This window comes from Humulus lupulus, chromosome 4, assembly GCF_963169125.1.
Source record: "Humulus lupulus chromosome 4, drHumLupu1.1, whole genome shotgun sequence".
Taxonomy (NCBI): domain Eukaryota; kingdom Viridiplantae; phylum Streptophyta; class Magnoliopsida; order Rosales; family Cannabaceae; genus Humulus; species Humulus lupulus.
This window is the reverse complement of record NC_084796.1, coordinates 201810768-201833202: the sequence shown is the minus strand read 5'-3', so window position 1 is coordinate 201833202 and position 22435 is coordinate 201810768.

The window sequence follows — 22435 nt, the reverse complement described above, 5'->3', positions numbered from 1 at the left end:
CCAAGTATCTTTGTAATCCTCGTGTAAAAGTTGGTTGAGAGAGTAAGCGGCTGAATTCAGTTTTTTGAAACAAAGCCGAAGAAACACTTGAAAATGACATTACCTCACTACAAGACTTTGGCCTTTTTTGTTTCCTATATTAAATTACACCATTGAGGAGCTATACAGCATTACCTATTCTTCCTTTCCCCGCACTCCATCGCCTTTACTAGGCAAATAGTGGACTGGATGATGATGTTTTCTTGGAAAATTTCCAGGCGACTCTAGAAAAAGTAACTTTCCCAGAAAAGTTTTCGCCCAAAAAAGTGAATAAATTAAAAAAAAAAGACGTAGTTAAGGATATGAATCAGGATTATGCGATCGAGTTATAACAACTGGAGCGCATAAGAGGAAATATCTTAATCATTTTCCCAAGGACTTAACCGGTCACATCACAGAGATTTCAATAATTTTACTACCTGACAACTTTGTTACTTTTCGACCTCACATTCACCAAACGTCATCATCACTTATTTTTCAAAAAACCAAATGATCACTTGAATGTCAATACTAAAGTAGTGGGATTAAGCGTCATCTTCTGCTCTTCCAAAAAAAAAAAATACTATACATGGAAATCAGAGTTATTTATATTTGGGTATAATATAATATAATATATTATAAATTAAATAATGGATAAAATACTCAATGTTTTAATATTTTTTTTGTGGTAAATATATTTAATATTTTCAAAATGTTATATTTAAATTTTTTTTTTTGCGGTAAATATACCTAATATTTTTCAAAATGTTATACTTTTATACTTATTTTTAAAATTATTTTGAAAAATAATAAGAGATTGAAGGAAAAATATAGAATTTTAGTTATTTTTAAAATTTTAAATTATTTTCACTTTCAAAATAATAAAAAAAATTGATGAAAATATATAAATTTTTAATTATTTTAAATCATTTTTATTAATTTTAATAAAACATTTAATAATTTTTAATTTAAAATAGTGAAAGAATAAAAAATAATTAAATTTCTATATTTTTCCTCTACTTTCTTATTATTTATCATAATAATAAAAAATAGGCATAAAAGTGTAACATATAAAAAATATTGAGTATATTTACTGCAAAAAAAAAAAAACAGGGTATAAAAGTGCAACATTTTAAAGACATTGAATATATTTAATGTAAAAAAAAAGATTGGGTATAAAAGTGCAACTTTTTGAAAACATTGAGGATTTTAGCTGCCTACTCTATAATATAATATAATATAGGATAGTTCTTCGGTGCACCCCAAAAAAGAGTACACCAGTGCATCCCCTCAAGTTTTTAGCTCGGGAAGTATTTTTGGCGCAATTTTTTTTTTATTGTCATGTATATTGTAGTTATTTTGAACATCTTGCAAATATTTGGGAAAATCTGAATAATTTACAGTGTAGAAAACAAAGTTCAAATAGTTTGTTGCACGCGTGACTTTTTTATGCACATGGAAGGTAACATGTTTGAACCTTATTTTCGGCATTGTAAATTATTCAGAATTTTCTAAAAATTTGCAAGATTATCTAAATAACTACAATGTACACGGTCATAAAAAAAATTCGCTAAAAATACTTCTCGAACCAAAAACACCAAGCAGGTGTACCGGTGTGCCCCTTTTTGGGGGGTGCACGAGAGCATCCTCCAATAATATATACGTCATTGATAAGTTTAAGTATAGTTTAGAGCACTCATAAGAGCCCTTAGAGCACTCCCAATGGAGGAGGTAAAATGTCTAATTCTTTATAATATAGAGAAAAAAATGTTAAATAGTCTTCCAATGGGTGATGTAAAGTTATATTTATTTACCTAAATGAATAGTATTTCTCTATATGTAGTGCAACACTATTCATCAAGCTATAAATATTTTATTATTTTTTTATAAACTTTTGTATATATATGAGTGTGTGATACTATTATATTTAATTATTTTATTTCTTAAAATGAATAAAATATTTTTAAAAAATATAATATTTAAATGATGTAGATAAAAAAATAGAGAAGTTGATGTATGATATAATGTAAAAGTTTGAGGTAAATTATAAAAAAAATATGTTTTGGTGGTGTATTTTGTAATACACTTTATCTATAATATTTAGCTAAAACTCACAAAAACATCTTCCATCAACTCCTTTATACATATATTTATAATAGCTATGCACAAACTCTAATTAGTCCATATCTACATTTACATAATATTTACATATCCTTTATATAATATTTTAATATTATTATTTTTCTTTATAAAGCTTTCTTTCTCCCATTTAGTATATATATTTATTATTTATTTTTATTTTTCAATTATTTTATTTTACTTTAATTAATAAAATATGTTTAAATATATAATATTTAAATGATGTAGAGAAATATATAGATAAACTGATGTATGGTATAATGTAAAACTTAAAGGTAAAATAGAAAAATGTGTGTTTTGGGGAGGTATTTTAAAAGATGGAGTAGAGCATCTATTGGGAGTGCTCTAAGAGTAGCTCCTTTACGCTCACATCAATCTATCTATTTTTCCTTTCAAAGTACTTGACCAAAATTTAACATTCTTTATTTCATTATGAGGTATAATAGAGTAGTTGATGCAGTAATATTATATTTTTAAATATAATTTATTAATTAAAATAAGAATGATAAATAAAGATAAAGAATACAAAATAATTAAATTAGAGAGATAGAAAGGAAAGAGAATAAAAAAAATATAAGATAAGTATGAAGCATGTAGGGCAGGAATTAAGCTTGAGGTAAAATAGATATTGCTTTACCTCATCTGATGGAGGTTACTTTATTCTTTTCAATTTTTTTCTTAAAGAATGGCAATGTTCTTAGTGTTGGTGACGTTTTTCGTCAACCAAAATTAAATAAGAGCAATTAAACACTTAAGAATAATAAGGAATAAAAGAAAAGAAACATATTTTTTACGTGGTTTAGTAGTTAAATCTACTTAGTTCACGAGTCATTTTTATTAAGATTCTGCATTAAAGCTTAAAAGTAATTTCACAAAACTTGAGTACAGAACTTGAGTGTGAAAATAAATGACTATAACCCAGACTATTTATAAACCTATTTTACAAAATATATCTTCCCTTAATTTTAAGGAAGTTACATAATATCTAATTTGAATTCAAAATATAAAAGAATTAATAAATATATAATCAGATATATCAAATATCAAATATTCCTTAAGAATAGGATTATTAATATACGGCTATAACCGATTCCACAATTATAGGACTATTCTGGTTCGCTTTCGAGCTTGCAACATGGTTTGAGCTCACCGCTACATGACTATTCACCTCCTCATCTGTTAGGTCTTCGAGACTAACTTTCGGAGTGAACCCTCTTCTTCAAGCTCACACTTCATGCTCGCACCATGCCTGTGATGTGACATTTTGGTGAATGATTACTAGTCTAAGTCATCATATTGTTTGTATGTTATATGCTCGATCTCCACTCTTGCGAGTCTACATTTCGATGCTGAAAAATATATCTTGAAATTTGGGGTGTAACATTTTGCCCTCTTAAAAGTATCTTTTCGAGCCCCGTGAGAAGGAAACTTTTGAACTTCTCTTTCAGGAAACATGCCCACCTACCACACTCGAGTGGGTATACGTGTCAACATAGGAATGGATGTTGAGAGTACTCGAGTACTCTTCTTCTACCGACGTCTTTTCACTTTCTTACTTTTTGACGCCAGTTTTCAAGATTAAAATTGGTCCCTTGGATCACAGGTTAGTTTATTTTAAAGGCCCAGATCCCTTATTGAATCACCGCCTCAGCCTATTTATACCCCATCTTCTCTATTTTTTAATCACTTTCACCCTTGAAGAAAATTAGAGCATCTAACATATCATATATCCCCCAATTTCCCATACACTCTCCTTTTTACGAAGAGTTTCCAAGGATCTCCTTGTACAAGCATTTTCAATCCACTCTACAATTTCATCATCAACTCCCCTTGAGTAAGTTTCTCTACCATTTCTTTGTTGATATTGTTTATGAGCTTTTTCCTTTTCTTGTTCTTGATATATTTGGGAAAATGAGGTATTTTGATTAGTTTTCCTGAGGATTTTGTGGAAAAAAAATGAGTATTTTAAGGTAAAAATAATATATTTTTTTCTGGGTTATAAAGTGGTAGGAAATAGGTATCGTGTAGTACAAGAAATAGGGTTATAGATGCAGGGTTTATACGCATGCAAACCAATGATAACCCTTTTTGGGTAACTACCCATTTTTTTCCTATAAAACCGGGATAGCCCAAATTGGAAATTAACTACCCACTTTATGTGGGTATTGCGTTGATACTTCAAGCCTATATTGGCCCGATTACATCGAAACTTTAACCTCGTTATTTCGAGCCTACTCTGGCTCAAATTTTTGAGATATTTTCTCAATCTATCCATCTTTTTAATCAATGGGTCCTCACCTTTTTCTTTATTGTTAGATGATGCAGTCTTCCGATAAGAATTGGTGGGGGCCCGACCTTGCCATCCCTTACCAAGAGCGCACTGATTATGAAGACATCAATGCTCATTTTTGACGTCAAGTTGTCGAGGATCAAGAGGTTAAAAGAAAAAGGTTACGCCTAGCAATTCATCTCGACACTGACTCTTGCATCCGTCCTGTTCCTTTGGACCCCAAACTCAGTGTAACCATATCCTTCCACCCCAACAAACTCCCATTCAAGATCATGGAGAGTTTTTCAAGCAAAGTTGAAAGGTCTTCAGCCCCTCAGGCATCTACTCTTCCTTCTTCAAAAAGTGAATTCTTCGAGGTCGATCATTACCTAAGCTCGGTCACGTCCACCAAGCTGGTTTTAGACATCCTGTCTTGTCATGGTTTAAAATTCTCTAGAGAGCTAGTCTTTCGAGCTCCCAATCCTGACGAGAGGAGTAGCTATGCTCCGGGTGAAGGCAACCTATACTGAAAATATAAGCTTGTAGCCTGGAGTCACGAGCATATGCGAGCTGGGGCTCTTTTTGCCCTTAACAAATTACTTCAAGAAGTTTACCGACTGGGTTGGTATAGCTCCCTTCCAATTATAGCCCAATTCCTATAGAGTCCTAGCAGCCCTGAGGTCGCTATATCATGAGATGAAGTGGGAGGGACCCTCGGCATATGAGATTCTTTATCTCTTTTGCCTCAAGAAGAACCCTACGTGAGCCAAAGGCAGGGATGGATTCTATTTTCTATCGAGTTGGCCCAGAGAGAGAAGGCTCTTTGAAGATATTCTGAACCATCCTCCCAACTTTAAGAAGCAATTCTTATGGGCCAGTGGTCTCAACCCCTCCAAATTCTACTCCTTCCAACACATATGTAAGTTCCTGTCTTAGTATTTTTGACTCAATTTTTATCATCTTTGAGCCCGAATGCTTATCCACATTATTGTGTAGATAACTTTGACCGCCTGAAGCCATCCAAGGATATGGTGGATCATCGAGAAGAAATCATGAAGCTTCCAAATGGCAAGAAATGTTAGGTTATATGCCCTAAAAGCATGTAAATACATTTTATTGATTTAAATAAAAGTACAATTTTATTATATTTGAATGTTATAATTATTGTTTGAATAATTTATATGATTATCAACAAAATTCCATATTCATTTATGAGGATATGATCTTGTATTAGTACGAGAGAATTAAGATCGTATACAATTAATAAAATAGTAAAAAACATATTAAAGTAAGAAATCTTTAATGAATGGTTACTAGTACGATTTACTAAGCATGCTGGATGTAAGTAATCTAGATTTAGATTACTGATGTGGATAGACATCTTGTTAAATGTATTGTATATAATAGAGATTATATATGACATGACCGATATGAATTAACTATCATTATAAACTTATTGTTTGCCATAAAGATTTAATTCTTATCATAATAGATGATCATTTATAGATCAGTCTAAATCCTGAGAAGTCATGAACTCATCTTTGTGCTTATTGGATCTTTTGATTCACTCGTTAAGATTTCTTAGTATAATGAGGCTAGTGACTTTTTTTTTGGAGATTCAATATCATGAATGGCTAGGAACATGATTTACAATAATGGAATTCATACTTTCCTAACGGTTCCCTTAAGGGTTAATTATGGAATATTGGTTCCCTTAAGGGTTAATTCTGGAACTGAATAGTTATTGAGCACAAATCTATAATTTGATTATAGATTAATTCTTCGCTAGTGAATTAATAGTACTTAAGGAACAAGAGATAATTAGAAGGTAAAACGGTAATTTTGATCAACTCTAATTAACAAACCAATAATTGGAGGACATAACTACATTTATTGATTATATCGATAGACTACAAAGAAAACTCTATAAATATATTTATATAAATACTTAGATTGCAATTCCATATTTATAGTAGAGTAATCATGGAATTAATAAATAAAATTATTATATTAAAGAGTTTGATTAATAATCTGGTTTATTGGAGCTTCATGTTATATGTCCATGGTCCCCAGGTCACCTTTGTCCTACACTGTTAAGGGTAAGGATGTTATAAGGAAGATTTGTAGAGAGAATGACTAAATTGGAAAAGAATTAATTTTCTGGGGCAAGGAAATAATTATGTGATAATAATGGGCAATTGATTAATTATGAATTAATTATATAACTATATTAATCATGTTTGGATTAATATAGAGAGATTAATAATTATCTTATTATAAGATATTTATTCATTTATTTAAAATTGATATCTTAACATAAAGTTAATTTTGAATTAACTGATATATATTTTGGGATAAATATATTATCTTAAATATTAATTAAGAAAACAAATGAGAAAATCAGGGAAGGAGAGAGAGTGGTTCACACCACACTAACTGCACAGTGAGTGTGTGGCGCCACTCTCAGGGATTCCTATCCTTAGGATTTAAATTTTGAATTTCAAATTAATTTGTTTATTTAATTATTTTTTAAAATATGATTTAAATTATATAATTAAATAATTTGTAACTGATCAGTTTTATTTTAAATAAAATAAAGATGAATTAAATTAGTTAATTATCTTTATAAACCTTAAAAGAAGCGATACTTTTCATAAGTTGAATAAGTTTAAGAAATTATTTTTTGACTATCAGGCTCTCTCAAGAAAGAAACGATAGAATTTCCTAAACCTGAAATGCTAAATTTTTTTATAGCCTCTCTCTTCTCAAATCTCTCTAGATCTCATGTGCTGAGTACATCTAGAGAATTCTAAATCAATCTTTGAATCCTACGCGCCCACAAACGTCCTTGTGTGTTAGATGATTGACTTGGAAGGATATGGTGTGAGCTTTCAGAAATGATAGGAAGATCGTTGGTTTATATGAAAAGATTCAAGTACACTTGATAGGCTACTAAAGGTAATATCTTATCTATTTATTTGTCATTTAATATATCTATATATGTATGATCCTGGCCGGTATTATTAAATTTTAAAGATCTATTCGGCTGCATATTCTTATTTTTCTCATTTGATACCAACACTCTACTGGGATCACATTGAGTGTGTCGGCTTCCCTGGTAGTCGCAAGTTGTGCCAAGGCATCACCATTCGAGTTCTGTTCCCTTGGGACCTGTTTGGTCGTGTAATACTCGAACTGTTCAAATGTTGTTTTGACCTTTTCCAAGTATGCCGCCATTTTGGACCCTCAAGCCTGACACTCACCATGTACCTAGTTGATGACTAGTTGTGAATCACTATAACAGTGTATAACTTTTTATTTTATCTCAGAAGCCACGCGAAGCCCTGCTAGTAGCGCTTCATATTCAGTCTCGTTGCTGGATGCTTCGAATCCAAATCTCAACGCCGAATGAAATTTGTGTCCAGATGGGGTTATTAGTATAATACCTGCCCCTATCCATTTTCATTGAATGATCCATTAACATAAATTTTCCACAGCTCTCGATCTGAGGTTATTACTTATTCATTGGATATTCCCGTGCATTCTGCTATGAAATTGGCCAGTGCCTGGCTCTTTATCATTGTTCTCGGGTGATATGTGATCTCAAACTGCCTGAGTTCAACGACCCATTTCTATAGTCGACCTGATGTTGGGTTTTATGCCATTATAAAACCACAACGGACATGTAGTATGAGTTTATATTGTCAATAAAAGAAGTAGAAATTATTTAGTTTGACAAACGTGTTTCTTGCTTGTTTTATTACATGATTATTTGGAATAATACAAACATTTATAAAATCTCGAACATATAAATAGTTACAATTATAGTGACTAGGTCACAATGGATTATAACTGTAATTATATGTCCAAAAGAACGAGTCCTAAGATTAAGTCAGTGCATTGCATTCATGCATCATATTTACTTTCCAAATAATTGATATTTTTCAAATAGAAATATTATTGTATTTTATTTATTTCAGTAATGTCGAACGGTGGCAATCCATTTATTGCTTTACTTTTACTTGAAAAACTTAATGATGATAATTTTATAAGATGGAAATCGAATTTGAATTTAATGTTAATATGTGAGAACCATAAATTTGTCCTAACCGAGGAATGTCCTTAAGAGCCCGCTGCTAATGCCTCGAAGAATATTCAGGACAAATATGATGCTTGGATTCAATCCAATAATAAGGCTAAGTGTTATATGCTTGTGAGCATGAATGCTGTTTTGAGAAAAAAACATGAACCCATGGAAACTACTTTTGAGATAATGGAATCTCTGCAGGCCATGTTTGGGCAGTAATCTAATCAAAGTAGACATGAGGCTACTAGAACCTACATGACTACTAATATGAAGAAGGGTGTTTCTGTGCGTGAACTTGTCTTGAGCATGATCAACATGATGCATGAATCACAAATACATGGGGTTGTCATTGATGAGCATACATAAGTAAGCATCATACTTGAATTGCTCACTCCTGCTTTCTCTGCGTTTACAACCAACTATACTATGCATTAGTTGGAATTTAACATGACTAAGTTGTTGAATGAACTGCAGACATTTGAGTCTCTTAACAAAACCATAACCAAAGAGGTTGAGGCAAATGTGATAGAGGAGAAACCTTCAACCTCTGAGGATAATACCAAGAAGAGGAAGAAGAATAATGACAAGGACAAAAGTAAGGGCAAGAAATCCAAGAAAGGCAAGAAGGCACCAAAAGCCAAGGAGAATAAGAATGAGAATAACTCCAAGAAGAAAGAACCAAAGGGAAAATGTTTCCACTGTGGAGTTGAAGGTCATTGGAAGAGAAACTATAAAAAGTATCTCGCTGTGTTGAAAACGAAAAGTAAATCTGATTTGATTGTACTTGAAGCTTGTATAGTGGAAGACAATATGTCATCTTGTGTTTTAGATTTAGGAGCCACTAACCATGTTTGTTCTTCTATGCAGATACTTGAGTCATCAAAGGAACTTGCTGATGGCAAGGTGACTATGCGACTTGGAAATGGAGCGCTCGTTTCAGCAAGAGCAAAGGGAATAGTCCTTTTATTTTTTTGGAAACAATTATCTTATTTTGAATAATGTTCATTTTATTCATGGATTTTCTAGAAACTTAGTTTCTTATCTATGTTGCATGAAACGGACTGTATATGCTCAAGCCAAATGAACGATCACTAAATAACTCAAAATTATTCAAAGTAGCGAAACCAAAAGGAAACAAAAGACAAAAGGTTTCAAATGAGGACGACACATATCTTTGGCATTTTAGACTTGGTCATATCAGACTAGATAGGATAAATTGGTTAACAAAAGATGGACCATTGAGAGAACTAAGAGTTTGAATTCTTCTGGATTGTGAGTCTTGTCTAGAAGGCAAAATGACCAAACGTCCTTTCTCAGCGAAAGGCAATAGAGCTAAAAAGCTTTTAGAGCTTGTACAAAACAATGTCTGTGGTCCAATCAACATACAAGCTAGAGGTGGATATGAGTACTTTGTCACCTTCATTGATGATTACTTAAGATATGGTCATACTTACCTAATGCTTAGGAAGTTTGAAAACTTTGGTAAGTTTCAAGACTTCAAAGCTGAGGCTGACAATAAATTTTGTAAGACTCTTAAAACACCTCGATCAGATCAATGTGGTTAATATTTGGATTTTGAATTCAAAGATTTCATGCTAGAGTATGGTATTCTATCCCAACTCATAGCATTTGGAACACCACAACAAAATGGTGTTTCAGAAAGAAGAAACAGGACCTTGTTGGAAATGGTCAAGTCTATGTTAAGCTACTCTTCACTTTCTCTCTCATTTTGGGGATATGCACTTCAAACAACGACTTACATTTTGAATGTAGTCCCATCTAAGACCATAAGCAAAATGCCACTAGAGCTATGGAATGGTAACAAACCTAGTTTGCATCCTGCTCATGCTCTTAGACCTAAATTAGGGAAACTTGATTCGAGCTTTGAAGTGTGCATTTTTGTGGGCAATGCTCCAGAAATAAGAGACAGTTATTTCAATAGTCCCAAGGACCAAAATGTATTTGTTTCAACAAATTCGACATTCCTTGAACACGAATATATGAGTAACTATAAACCTCAAAGTAAGATAGTTTCAGAGGAACTCACAGTTGATAAGATTCCATTACCTTCATCATCATCATTGAATGATAAACAACAAACCGAGGAAACCAGTATTCCAAAAAAGGAAACCCCAGTGCAATGTCGTAGTGGGAGGATTGTGAGACAACCTATTCGCTACGAACTTGAGGCACATGCCCTTATTTCTGATACAGACAAGGACGATCCATTAACCTTCAAAGAGGAAACGGATGATCCTAAAAAGGAGAAATGGCAAGAAACCATGAACCAAGAAATGAAATCGATGTATTTCAATTTTGTTTGAGAACTTGTAGACCCTCCTAAAGATGTCAGACCCATTTGGTGCAAATGGATCTTCAGGAAGAAAAAATGTGTAGATGGTAAAGTAGAGACTTTCAAGGCAAGACTAGTACCCAAAGGTTACACCCAAAGAGAGGGTGTTGATTATGAAGAAACATTTTCTCATGTGGCCATGCTAAAATCTATTTTCATCCTCTTATCCATAGCTGCCACTTATGACTATGAGAGATATGGAAAATTGATGTAAATAAAACTTTTTTGAATGGCTATATTGATGAAAGTATCTATATGATACAACCAGAATGGTTCATTAAGAATGGGGAAGATCATAAAGTGTGCAAGTTGCTAAAATCCATTTATGGATTAAAGCAAGCCTCTAGATCTTGGAATATAACCTTTGATGAGACAATTAAAACATACGACTTCGAACAGTGTGTCGATGAAGCATGTGTGTATAAATATGTCAAAGGTAAAGTGATGGTTTTCTTAGTTCTTTATGTGGATGGTATTCTCGCATTGGTAACAATGTAGAGACACTGTCAAACATGAATAAGTGGTTAGTTGAAAAGTTCCAAATTAAATATTTGGGCGAAGCGAGCTATGTTATGGGAATCCAAATCCTAAGGGTTAGGAAGAACAAACTCTTGACACTTTCTCAGGTTGATTATATGTATAAGGTGCTGGAAAGGTTCTCTATGGAGAATTTGAAGAAATGTTAGTTATCGACCGGGCATGGAACTACTCTTTCCAAAGAGCAATGTCCAAATACACCTCCAGAGGAAGAGGACATGAGAAGGTATCCCTATGCTTCAGCAGTTAAGAGTCTTATGTATGCTATGTTGTGTACTATGCTCGACATATGCTATGTAGTAGGGATTCTAAGTCGTTATCAATCAAATCTTGGTTTGGAACACTGGATTTCAGTAAAGAACATTCTCATGTATCTTAGGAGAATGAAAGATTATATGCTTGTATATTTAGGGGTGAGCTAAACCCTACTGGATACACTGATTCTGATTTCCAATCTGACAAAGGCAGTCGCAAGTCGACGTCTGGGTCAGTGTTCACTCTTGGTGGAGGAGATGTAGTCTGGAGAAGTATTAAATAATCCAATATAGCAGATTCAACAATGGAAGTCAAGTATATAGCAGCTTGTGAAGTAACTAAGGAAGCGAATTGGCTTAGAAAGTTCTCCACTATTATAAAAGTATTTCCAGATATGGTGAAGCCACTAATCCTGTACTGTGACAAAAGTGGAGCAGTAGCTAACTATAAGGACCCCAGAAGCCACAAGAGAGGAAAACATATAGAAAGGAAATACCATCTGTTATAGATGGTGCACTGAGGTGATGTGACTGTTATGAAGATAACGTAAGAACAGAACCTGGTGGACCTGTTTACCAAGACACTTCATGCAAAGTCGTTTATAGGTCATGTATACAACATGGGATTAAGGGAGATGCCTTACTTGCTTTGAGGGCAAGTGGGAGATTGTTAGGATTTATGCCCTAAAGCATGTAAATATATTTTATTGATTTAAATAAAAGTACAATTTTATTAAATTTGAATGTTATAATTATTTTTTGAATAATTTATATGAATATCAAGAAAATTTCATATTCAATTATGAGGATATGATCTTGTATTAGTATGAGAGAATTAAGATCGTATAATGAATAAAGTAGTCAGTAACATATTAACGTAATGAATCTTTAATGAATGGTTACTAGTACGGTTTACTAAGCATACGAGATGCAAGTAATCTAGATTCAGATTACTGATGTGGATAGACATCTTGGTAATATACTGTATATAATAGAGATTATATATGAGAGGATCGATATGAATTAACTATCTTTATAAACTTAATGTTTGCCATAAATATTTAATTCTTATCATAATAGATGATCATTTGTAGATTAGTCTAAATCCTGAGTAGTCACGAACTCATGTTTGCTCTTATTGGATCTTTTGATTCACTCGTTAAGGTTTCTTAGTATAATGAGGCTAGTGACTTTTGTTTTTGAGATTCAATATCATGAATGGATGGGAACATGATTTACAATGATGGAGTCCATACTTTCCTAATTGATCGAATATTGGTTCCCTTCAGGGTTAATTCTGGAACTGAATAGTTATTGAGATCAACTCTATAATTTGATTATAAATTAATTATTCGCTAGTGAATTAATAGTACTTAAGGAACAAGAGGTAATTAGAATGGTAAAATGATAATTTTGACCAGCTCTAATTAACGAACCAATAATTGGAGGACAGATTTACATTTATTGATTATATCGATGGACAACAAAGAAAACTCTGTAAATATAATTATGTAAATACTTAGAGTGCAATTCCATATTTATAGTGGAGTAATCATGGAATTAATAAATAAGATTATTATATTAAAGAGTTTAATTAATAATCTAGTTTATTAGAGCATCATTTTATAGGTCCATGATCCCCAGGTCACCTCTGTCCTACAGTGTCAAAGGTAAAGATGTCATAAGGAAGATTTGTAGAGAGAATGACTAAATTGCAAAGGAATTAATATTCCACGGCAAGGAAATAATTATGTGATAATTATGTGCAATTAATTAATTGTGAATTAATTAATTATTTTACTATATAGTTTTTATTTTGAAAAACTATATGCTAAAATAAATATTAATCATGTTTGGATTAATATAGAGAGAGATTAATAATTATCTTATTATAAGATATTTATAATAAGATATTTATTTATTTAAAATTGATATTTTAAGATAAATTTAATTTTTAATTAAATTATATTTATTTTGGGATAAATATATTATCTTAAATATTAATTAAGCAAACAAAGGAGAAAATCAGGGAAGGAGAGAGAGTGCCTCACACCACACTCACTACACCGTGAGTGCGTGGCGCCACTTCCAGAGATTCTTATCCCTGAAATTTGAATTTTGAATTTCAAATTAATTTGTTTATTTAATTATATTTTTTAAATATGATTTAAATTAAATAAGTTTTAACTGACCAGTTTAATTTTAAATAAAATAAAGATTAATTAAATTAGTTAATTATCTTTATTAACTAGAAAATAAGCTATACTTTTCATAAGTTGAATAAGTTTAAGAAATTGTTTTTTGACTATCAGACTATCTTAAGAAAGAAACGATAGAATTTCCTAAACTTGAAATTCTAAAAATTTTTATAGACTCTTTTTTCTCAAACATCTCTAGATCTCATGTGTAGAGTATATCTAGAGAATTCTAAATCAACCATTGAATCCTATGTGCCCACGCATGTACTTGTGTGTTAGAGGATTGGCTTGGAAGGCTAAGGTGTGAGCTTTCAGAAAGGATAGGAAGATCGTTTATTTATACGAAAAGATTCAAGGACACTTTCTAGGCTACTAGAAGTAATCTCTTATCTATTTATGTGTCATTTAATATATCTATATATGTATGATCTTGGCTGGTATTAATAAATTTTTAAAGATCTATTTGACTGCGTATTCTTATTTTTCTCATTTAGTACCAACACTCTACTGGGACCACAGTGAGTGTGTCGGCTTCCCTAGTAGTCGCAAGTCGTGCCAAGGCATCACCATTCGAGTTCTGTTTCCTTGGGACCTGTTCGATCGTGTAATACTCAAACTATTCGAATGTTGTTTTGACCTTTTCTAGGTATGCTGCCATTTTAGTCCCTCTAGCCTGGTACGCACCCCGTACCTGGTTGACCACTAGTTGTGAATCATTGTAACAGTGTAAAGATTTTTCTTTTAGCTCGGAAGCCACCCGAAGCCCTTCTAGTAGTGCTCCATATTCAGCCTCATTGTTGGATGCTTTGAATCCAAATCTCAATGCCGAAGGAAACTTGTGTCATAACGGGGGTTTTAGTATAATACCTGCCCTCAATCCATTTTCACTGGGTGATCCATCAACATAAAGTTTCCATAGCTCTCGAGCTAGGGTTATTACTTATTTGTTGGATATTCCCGTGCATTCTACCATGAAATCGGCCAGTGCCTGGCCCTTTATTATTGTTCTCGAGTGATATGTGGTCTCAAACTTCCCGAGTTCAATGACCCATTTCTACAGCCGACCTAATGTTGGGTTTTATGCCATTATAAAACCATGACGGGCATGTAACACGATTTTATAATTTAAATAAAAGAAGTAAAAATAATTTAGCTTGACAATTGTGTTTCTTGCTTGTTTTATTACATTATTATTGGAATAATACAAACATTTACAAAATCTCGAACATATAAATAGTTACAATTATAGTGTTTAGGTCACAGTGGATTATAATTGTAATTATATGTTCAAAAGAGTCCTAAGATTAAGTCAGTGTGTTGGATTTTCACTGATCAGGTAATCTAAGATATGATCTACTTACACATTCGGGGTGTGATGTCTTATCCAAGGCATTGACCAAGTAGATAAGATCGAATGTGTATGGGTACATTGGACTAGGACCAATATTTATTATTGATAGATAAATAAGTATATGTCGTCTGTGTTTTCACCAGAGGACACGTGGCATTCGTTAAAGGAGTAGTTAAGCTCCTCGAACGCTAATGAGGTTTCATAATTTGACCTAACCGGACGCAGATGTCTCAAAGTGAGGCCATGCTCCGAGGCCTATCCTCAAGGCGCGGATGTCTCAAGGCGAGGCCACATCATGCGACCCATCCCTAAGGATTGGGTACTTCAAAGTAAGGCCACGCCCCGAGGTCTGTCCTTGGGGTTGGCATGTTTCAAGGCGAGACCACGTCCAATGAACCATCTCCATAGTATGGATGTATCCAAGTGAGGCCATGCCTCGAGGACCATTTAGATGGTCATCACTCTCTTCATTCGCCAATCTCCCAAGACTAGGATTCTTGTCCTCGAACCTAGAGTTGTTGCCAGGTGTCAGTCGCCGCAACTATGGCCCACTAGATCATCTAACAACTTTTGGCGAGCCTCGATTAGTGGTGTCGAGTTTGTATCCTCAACAATCAGTGTTTCCCAGAACGCCGCTTGACATGGGTGAACGTACGTCGTATCCTGACACGGTCAAATACCTGTTCCCCATGAAGTTGGTGGGCAGCTTTCTGCAAATGGGCCCCGTGCAATCCGTCTGTGCCCATGGTCTTTGTTAGTGCATCCAATATGTACTTAATTAGAAATTTACTCCACAAATAATGCATAAATGTGTATTAAATGTTCATTAAGGGCATTAATGACTCAGACCTCTATAAATAGGGTTGGGGTATCTCCTTGTAAAGGTTTCAGAATTTTGGCTAGTTAAGAAATTGTAAACTTAGTGCAATATATACGCTGCCTGAGACTCCATTGAAGCTTGCTCAAACAAGTTTCAAACTCAATAATACCAAAGACTTTTGGACTAGGGCTCTTTTATAGCCTGAACCATGTAAAATCTCTGTGTTATTTTCTTCTAATTTCTATCAAGTTCTTAGATTAGGTTGATAGCGAAAAATGCAGTCAACATTTTGGTGCTTTCATTGAGAGCTTAAAGAAAGACGACCATGGTGACCACTAGATGGAATGCACCAGATGATGCAGCTCATCCCACCAGAGCTGAGGGTGGAGAAACAAGTCGTCCACCTCCACAAGACCTCTTGAAGATGGTCCAAGAGGATTATGAAGAAAACGCCGATTATGATGGCATAGGCGATGGAGGCGATGATGAATACTATAAGGAGGATAATCCTCAGCCGATGGATGCGGAGGATCCACCAGAGGTGATGGTGCTCCACGACCAGGTGGCTACCTAGCAGCAAAAACTTGACGCCCAGGAGGGGAATATTGCTGCCCTGTAGGAGATGATTAACACCATGAGGGCCACTCTAGCAGCTCAAGGGCTGCGAGTGGACCATCATGGTGAAGTACCGTCTAGACAGCCAGCATGTGCGCCACCCATGCACCCAGCTGGAGTCCCACCTGTTAACGTAGCCGGTGTGCCTCCCGAGCACCTTGCTGTCGTGGTGCAAGAACCGTTAGTTGATGTGCCACCTATGCACCCCGCTGGATCTGGAGCCCCACCTACATTGCAAGGGCATGGCAAGGGCAGAGTCGATGACAACCCTACTCCAGGCCAAAAGAAGGTTCGTTGAGCTCCTGAACACAACAAGGGCCCAAGGCCAACAAACAAGAAGAAAGGGGAGGGTGCCCGGGGACATCGCCAGGCCGCCAACACTTGGGGTGTTGCAGGTGTTCTGCCTAAACGCACCGAGGTAGGCCATGCCAGGAGTGGATGAGCTGTCCCCTTAGCACCTTGCCAGCCTTAAAAGACCTGAGGCCCAGGGGCCAGCCAGAGGAATGTATCCATTCACCAAGAGCAAAGCTTCAGCATCTTGGTTAAATCCGAAAACATCGAGTCGGATGGGGAAACTGAAGTAGGGTATCCCTAGGACAGTGGTTCCCACCAAGGTTAGCCAGACCTATGAGATGGCTTAATTGCTCGTAGGTGTATAACAACCTCCAGGAATAACCTCAGAAAGAAAGGTCAGCCAGACCTCCGAGATGATCTTAATGCTCGGAAAAGAGAACACTCGACACATATTGCCAATCAAGACTGTGACCCTCTTCGTGCGAAATTGGAGAGCTTGAAAAAGATTATGTTAGGATGGCTCGAAGAAAAGGCCAAGAATACGACTCAGAGGACGAGGATGGGGAGCCATGTGCACCCCACATAGTGGAAGCCCTGTTGCCACAAGGCTTCAAGATGCCTGCCATAATGTTTTATGATGGCAGCACAGATCCCACCGACCATATGTGAAAGTTCAACCGATTGATGTCAGTACATCGTGTCTCCGAGGATGCAAAAAATCCACGTATTCCCATTAACGTTGTCAAGTCCAGCGGACGAATGGTTCAAGAAACACAAAACATGGTCCATTCACTTGTGGCACTAGCTCTCCTCTTCATTCTGAAGACAATTCATAGCGGCTAGAAAGGACAACTTTGAAGTCAACGCCTTGGCCAACATAAAGCAAGGACCCCTCGAGACCCTCAAGGCCTACATCAATTTCTTCAAGGAGGAAGCCACTAGGACCAAGAGGGGTAGTGACGACCAGCAATTGATGGCCTTGTAGGTGGGAAACCAGGCAAGGTCTCCTTTGTGGGATGACCTTCAGCGGAGAGGATGCCGAAGGCTCGACTACATCATTCGTCGAGCACAAGAATACATAAACTGGGAAGATGCCCAGATTGGGGCATTTGGCGGACCCGTCGTTTTCCCTACTCTGTTGTCTCCTAGCCCAGTAGCACCTAGGACCCAATACCCCCTTACACTCCTGTCCAACAGAATGTGGTGGGTACCCCGTAGTTTAGCCCAATTGTCCAGTTAGTCGACTTTAGTGCCATGCCTCCTGCTAGCTTCATTGTTGATCCGATGAGAAATGGAGTTGCGCCTACTAGATATAGTGATTTTTAGCCTGTGTTCAGTGCTGGAACTGCGAATTTAGCCCAGTCGGTCACACCAAGAAGGACCCCTAGCGGGAGTAAGTGTGGGGAAAAAGGCAAGGGCAGAAGGCCCAGGGGAACTAGGGCAGCTTCGACAAAACAAGGAGCAACCCCTGAGGATAAATATGTCTCACAATACTATGAGTACACAGACCTGGTGGAGACTCAGGAGAACATCTTCTTTGCCATAGAGCAACATGTCCACAGCCCATCCAGAGGGACAGGGAGATAAGAGATTCCAAATTTTTTTTTTCCATAATGACGTGGGGCACAACACCAACGAGTGTCGACAACTTAAGGATGAGATTGTGAACCTCATCAAGTTAGGGCATCTGCATCAGTATGCTTGGGGCAGAGTGCGACTAGTTCAGGCCCCGGTCACGGAAGCACCTCCGCAGCAGGCAACTCCCCAGGCTCCAGGAACAATACCCGCAACCCCACAACAACAAATAGTCCACGGGCCTCCCACAGTGACTGGGAGAGTGGGAACTATCTCCAGAGGACCGAGCCTGGGGGGCACCTGATCGTGAAAATATGATACGCAAGTATACGTAATCGATTCAAGTAATATAGATAGTAAATAAAGTATCATTCCCACAAGGACTATCAACCAATTACCAATAAGTGCTTTTAAATTTCTATTTGGCCGTCGAAAATAGAGTGATTTTTAAACTAAGACTTAAAATTAAAATAAAATTTGCAAGAATAAATATTGATTCAATAATTAAAAACCTAGGGTGTTAACTTCATAAACTTTTCATTCTATTAATTTTATTAATCAATTAAAAATTTCTTTATTCCTATTCTAATAGTAGGTTAACAAAAATCGATTCATATTCTTTTTCAAGATATAAGATCTCAACATATATACAGGTTTTCTATATCTCTATGATAAACTTAAACATATAGAAGACATTAAGCATAGAAACCTAATTACTACACAAGTCATACAGGTACTTTCGTCCAATATGTAACTTATGTCTATATAACAATAACATATTCAATTGAATCAAAATCATAAATCAAGAAAATATTGATCAGGTATTTACTAGCATTAAGCAAACATTATATATATTAGAATAAAGAAGAAGAATCAATAGAACATCATAATAACATTAAATAGAAATCCAAGTGACTACAATAAACCCTAGATAAGAAAAGGAAAAGAATAAAGAGAACCGAGGAAATAGAGAGAGGTCAAGAAGAAAGAGAGAGATCTAAAATAGTCTAAATCATTCTTTTTATAGTGAATAGTCTAGATGTTTTCCATTTGTTACTTGATAATGCTCCAAAATATCTTTATTTGAATTTTAAATCCTGTAACTCTAGCTTGTGTAATATTGTAGGTCAAATATCACCATGTAAACATCCGAAACAAGTTTTCGTAGGTCTTTGAATAAGCTTTCCAACGCCACAAAGAACATATAAATCGGATAAATGAGTCAGGAGATATGGTCAAAATACTGAAACTATCTCAAAATATCTCAGATTTTTCTAACAATTTAAGTTTGAATTATCTTTTATCTTCTCCAATCAATTCAAATAAATATTTATTGTTTTTCTCTTGATTGAAGATAATATTTCAAATAAATTTTTAAATATTTCTCAAATATCCATTTAACAAATGACAACCTGAAAAATACAACAACCACACATAAAAAGAACTAAAAATATAAAATAATAATAATAAAACTAAATTAAACTAAGACTAAAAAGTATTAAAAGTCTATCCTATCAAATTTCCTCAAACTAAATCTTTACTCGCTCTCGAGTAAAGAACACAAAAGACAAACAAAAACCAAACTAAAAACCTAAAACAACCAACACAAATGAATCAAGCCAACAACAATAGTTTAAGCCTCAAAATATTATGAATAATATGCTTATATAATCTTCACGAAAATCAACCAATAATCCAGGATTTCAATCAAAATATTTTTCTAATTCACTTACGTTCAAACAAAAATAAAAGCCATCCTAATCATGATTAATAAATAAAATGCATTTGAATCAATTCATGCTCACCAATTTTTTTTCATTACAGTCAATTAATTAATCATCACCCCATAAGCTTGCTATACTTACAAATCTCCACTAATGTAGTCAACACATGCTAAAAAATCAATAGGAATTTCATGGCTTATAATTGAATGGCTTAGGTAAAGGTAGATGAAAAAGTCATTTAGGCTCAAATATACCATAAGCATACAAACCAAACAAACCAATCTTATGACAAACTTACTGTTGGAAAAACTTATACAGGATCTTTATTTATTTTCATGTATATCTAATATTAAACAAATTAATACGAGATAGCCTAAAACATGTTTCTAAAATTGAATTCAAAGAGAAACAAATAATATCATACTTACAGTATACGCAGCGGAATTAAAGAGTCCTTCCTTCAGTTTCTCTAACTCTTGTATCCTCTCTGTCGCAGAGTATTATCAAGAAACTAAACCGATCTTCTATTTTCTTCACAATCTTCCAATGTATCCTTAGAACCACCTAGACTAGTGTGGGCAATTCTCAACACATGAGATAGATATAGAGAGGAGAAGAGAAAATAACAAAGAGGTTTAGAAAAGGACTTGTGTTTAGAGAGAATCTAAAACTATCAGAAAATTTGACTTATCAAACTTCTTTTTATAGACTTAATTAGGCCATTTAATTTAATTAAAAAATCAATAAAATAACAGCCATTTTGAAGCCCTAGGTCGAAATTATAATGGGCTATAGGCCCATGAAATTTCCCATTTGATTATAAGCGCATTGGACTTAAAATCAAGGCCTGTATTATTTTCTATTGATTTAATTAATTAAATAATTATTTAAATCCTTTATCAAATTAATTATTTATAATTTGAACCTTGATTTAAATTTATTTATTAATTTAGATACCAATTTATCTTAATTAATAAATCTGCCATAATTTTTTTTTTCTTCTCAAAATTACAAAACTATGTGAAACTATCCAAAATTGACCTAGTCAACTTTGATAATTCTAATTGATAATTAAATCAATTAATTGAGACTATCTAGATGATTTTATCCAAGGTAAAATGGGGACCGTGGGCCTATGAAATCAAGCTCCAATAAGTTATCATAAATCTAACAAATAAATTTACTAACTTATTAATTCCCCGTGACTCCACTATAGACTTGGAATTGCACTCTTGAATTCATGGAACACTCTATAACAAATATAGATATGCTATTAATTATCCATTGTTACAACCATAATTGTCACTCAATCCTCTATAGATGGTCTACAATGAGACAGGACTAAAATACCGTTTTACCTCTCATTGTATTCTATCCTTAAAACACTTAGTTCCTTGTAAATGATATTTCAGTAAACTAATTTAATTACTGAAATGAGATCTCTATCATTTAACACCTTGAACCAAACTAAAAGGAAACCATCATTTCACTTCTTCATCAGAAGCTATAGATGTTCATATCTATGATTAACACTCCCACTCAATTATACTACCGAGTTCCCAAGATGTAAGTATGGGCTAGTCCGTAGGGTAAGCTAGTAACGAACAAGTCAAAGAACTCAAATAATACAATCAGTTAGAATACTAACCACTTAGAATTGAGATTGAATTGACCTATGGTCAAGTATATGATATGACTAGAATAGATAATAACGGTATGTTTACTTATCTTATCAACTGTCAATATCAGTCCTGTCCGATGTAACAAATACATCCGATCTTATCTACTTTGCTAATGTTCTGGAAAGAACATAACAATGTAATGTGTAAGTAGATCATATCGTAGATTTGCAAGTTAGTGTAAATCCGGTGCACTGACTAATCTTATTAGGACTAACTTATTTTGAACATATAATCATATTTATATTCCACTGTGATTACATCACTATAAATAAGATTAGCTATATGCTCGAGATTTAATAGAAGTTTATATTAAACAAATAATCATGAAAATAAAACATGTGAGCAAAGTGATTGACCAAGTCAAAAAATGATTTATATTCTTTTATTGATAATAAAATGAGATTACAAAGAATTTGAGTTTTAATTAGGGCATAAAACCCCAACAAACTCCCACTTGCACTAATTGAAACTAATGCCTTAATTCTACTAATCCCATTTCCTTGATATGCTTATCAAATG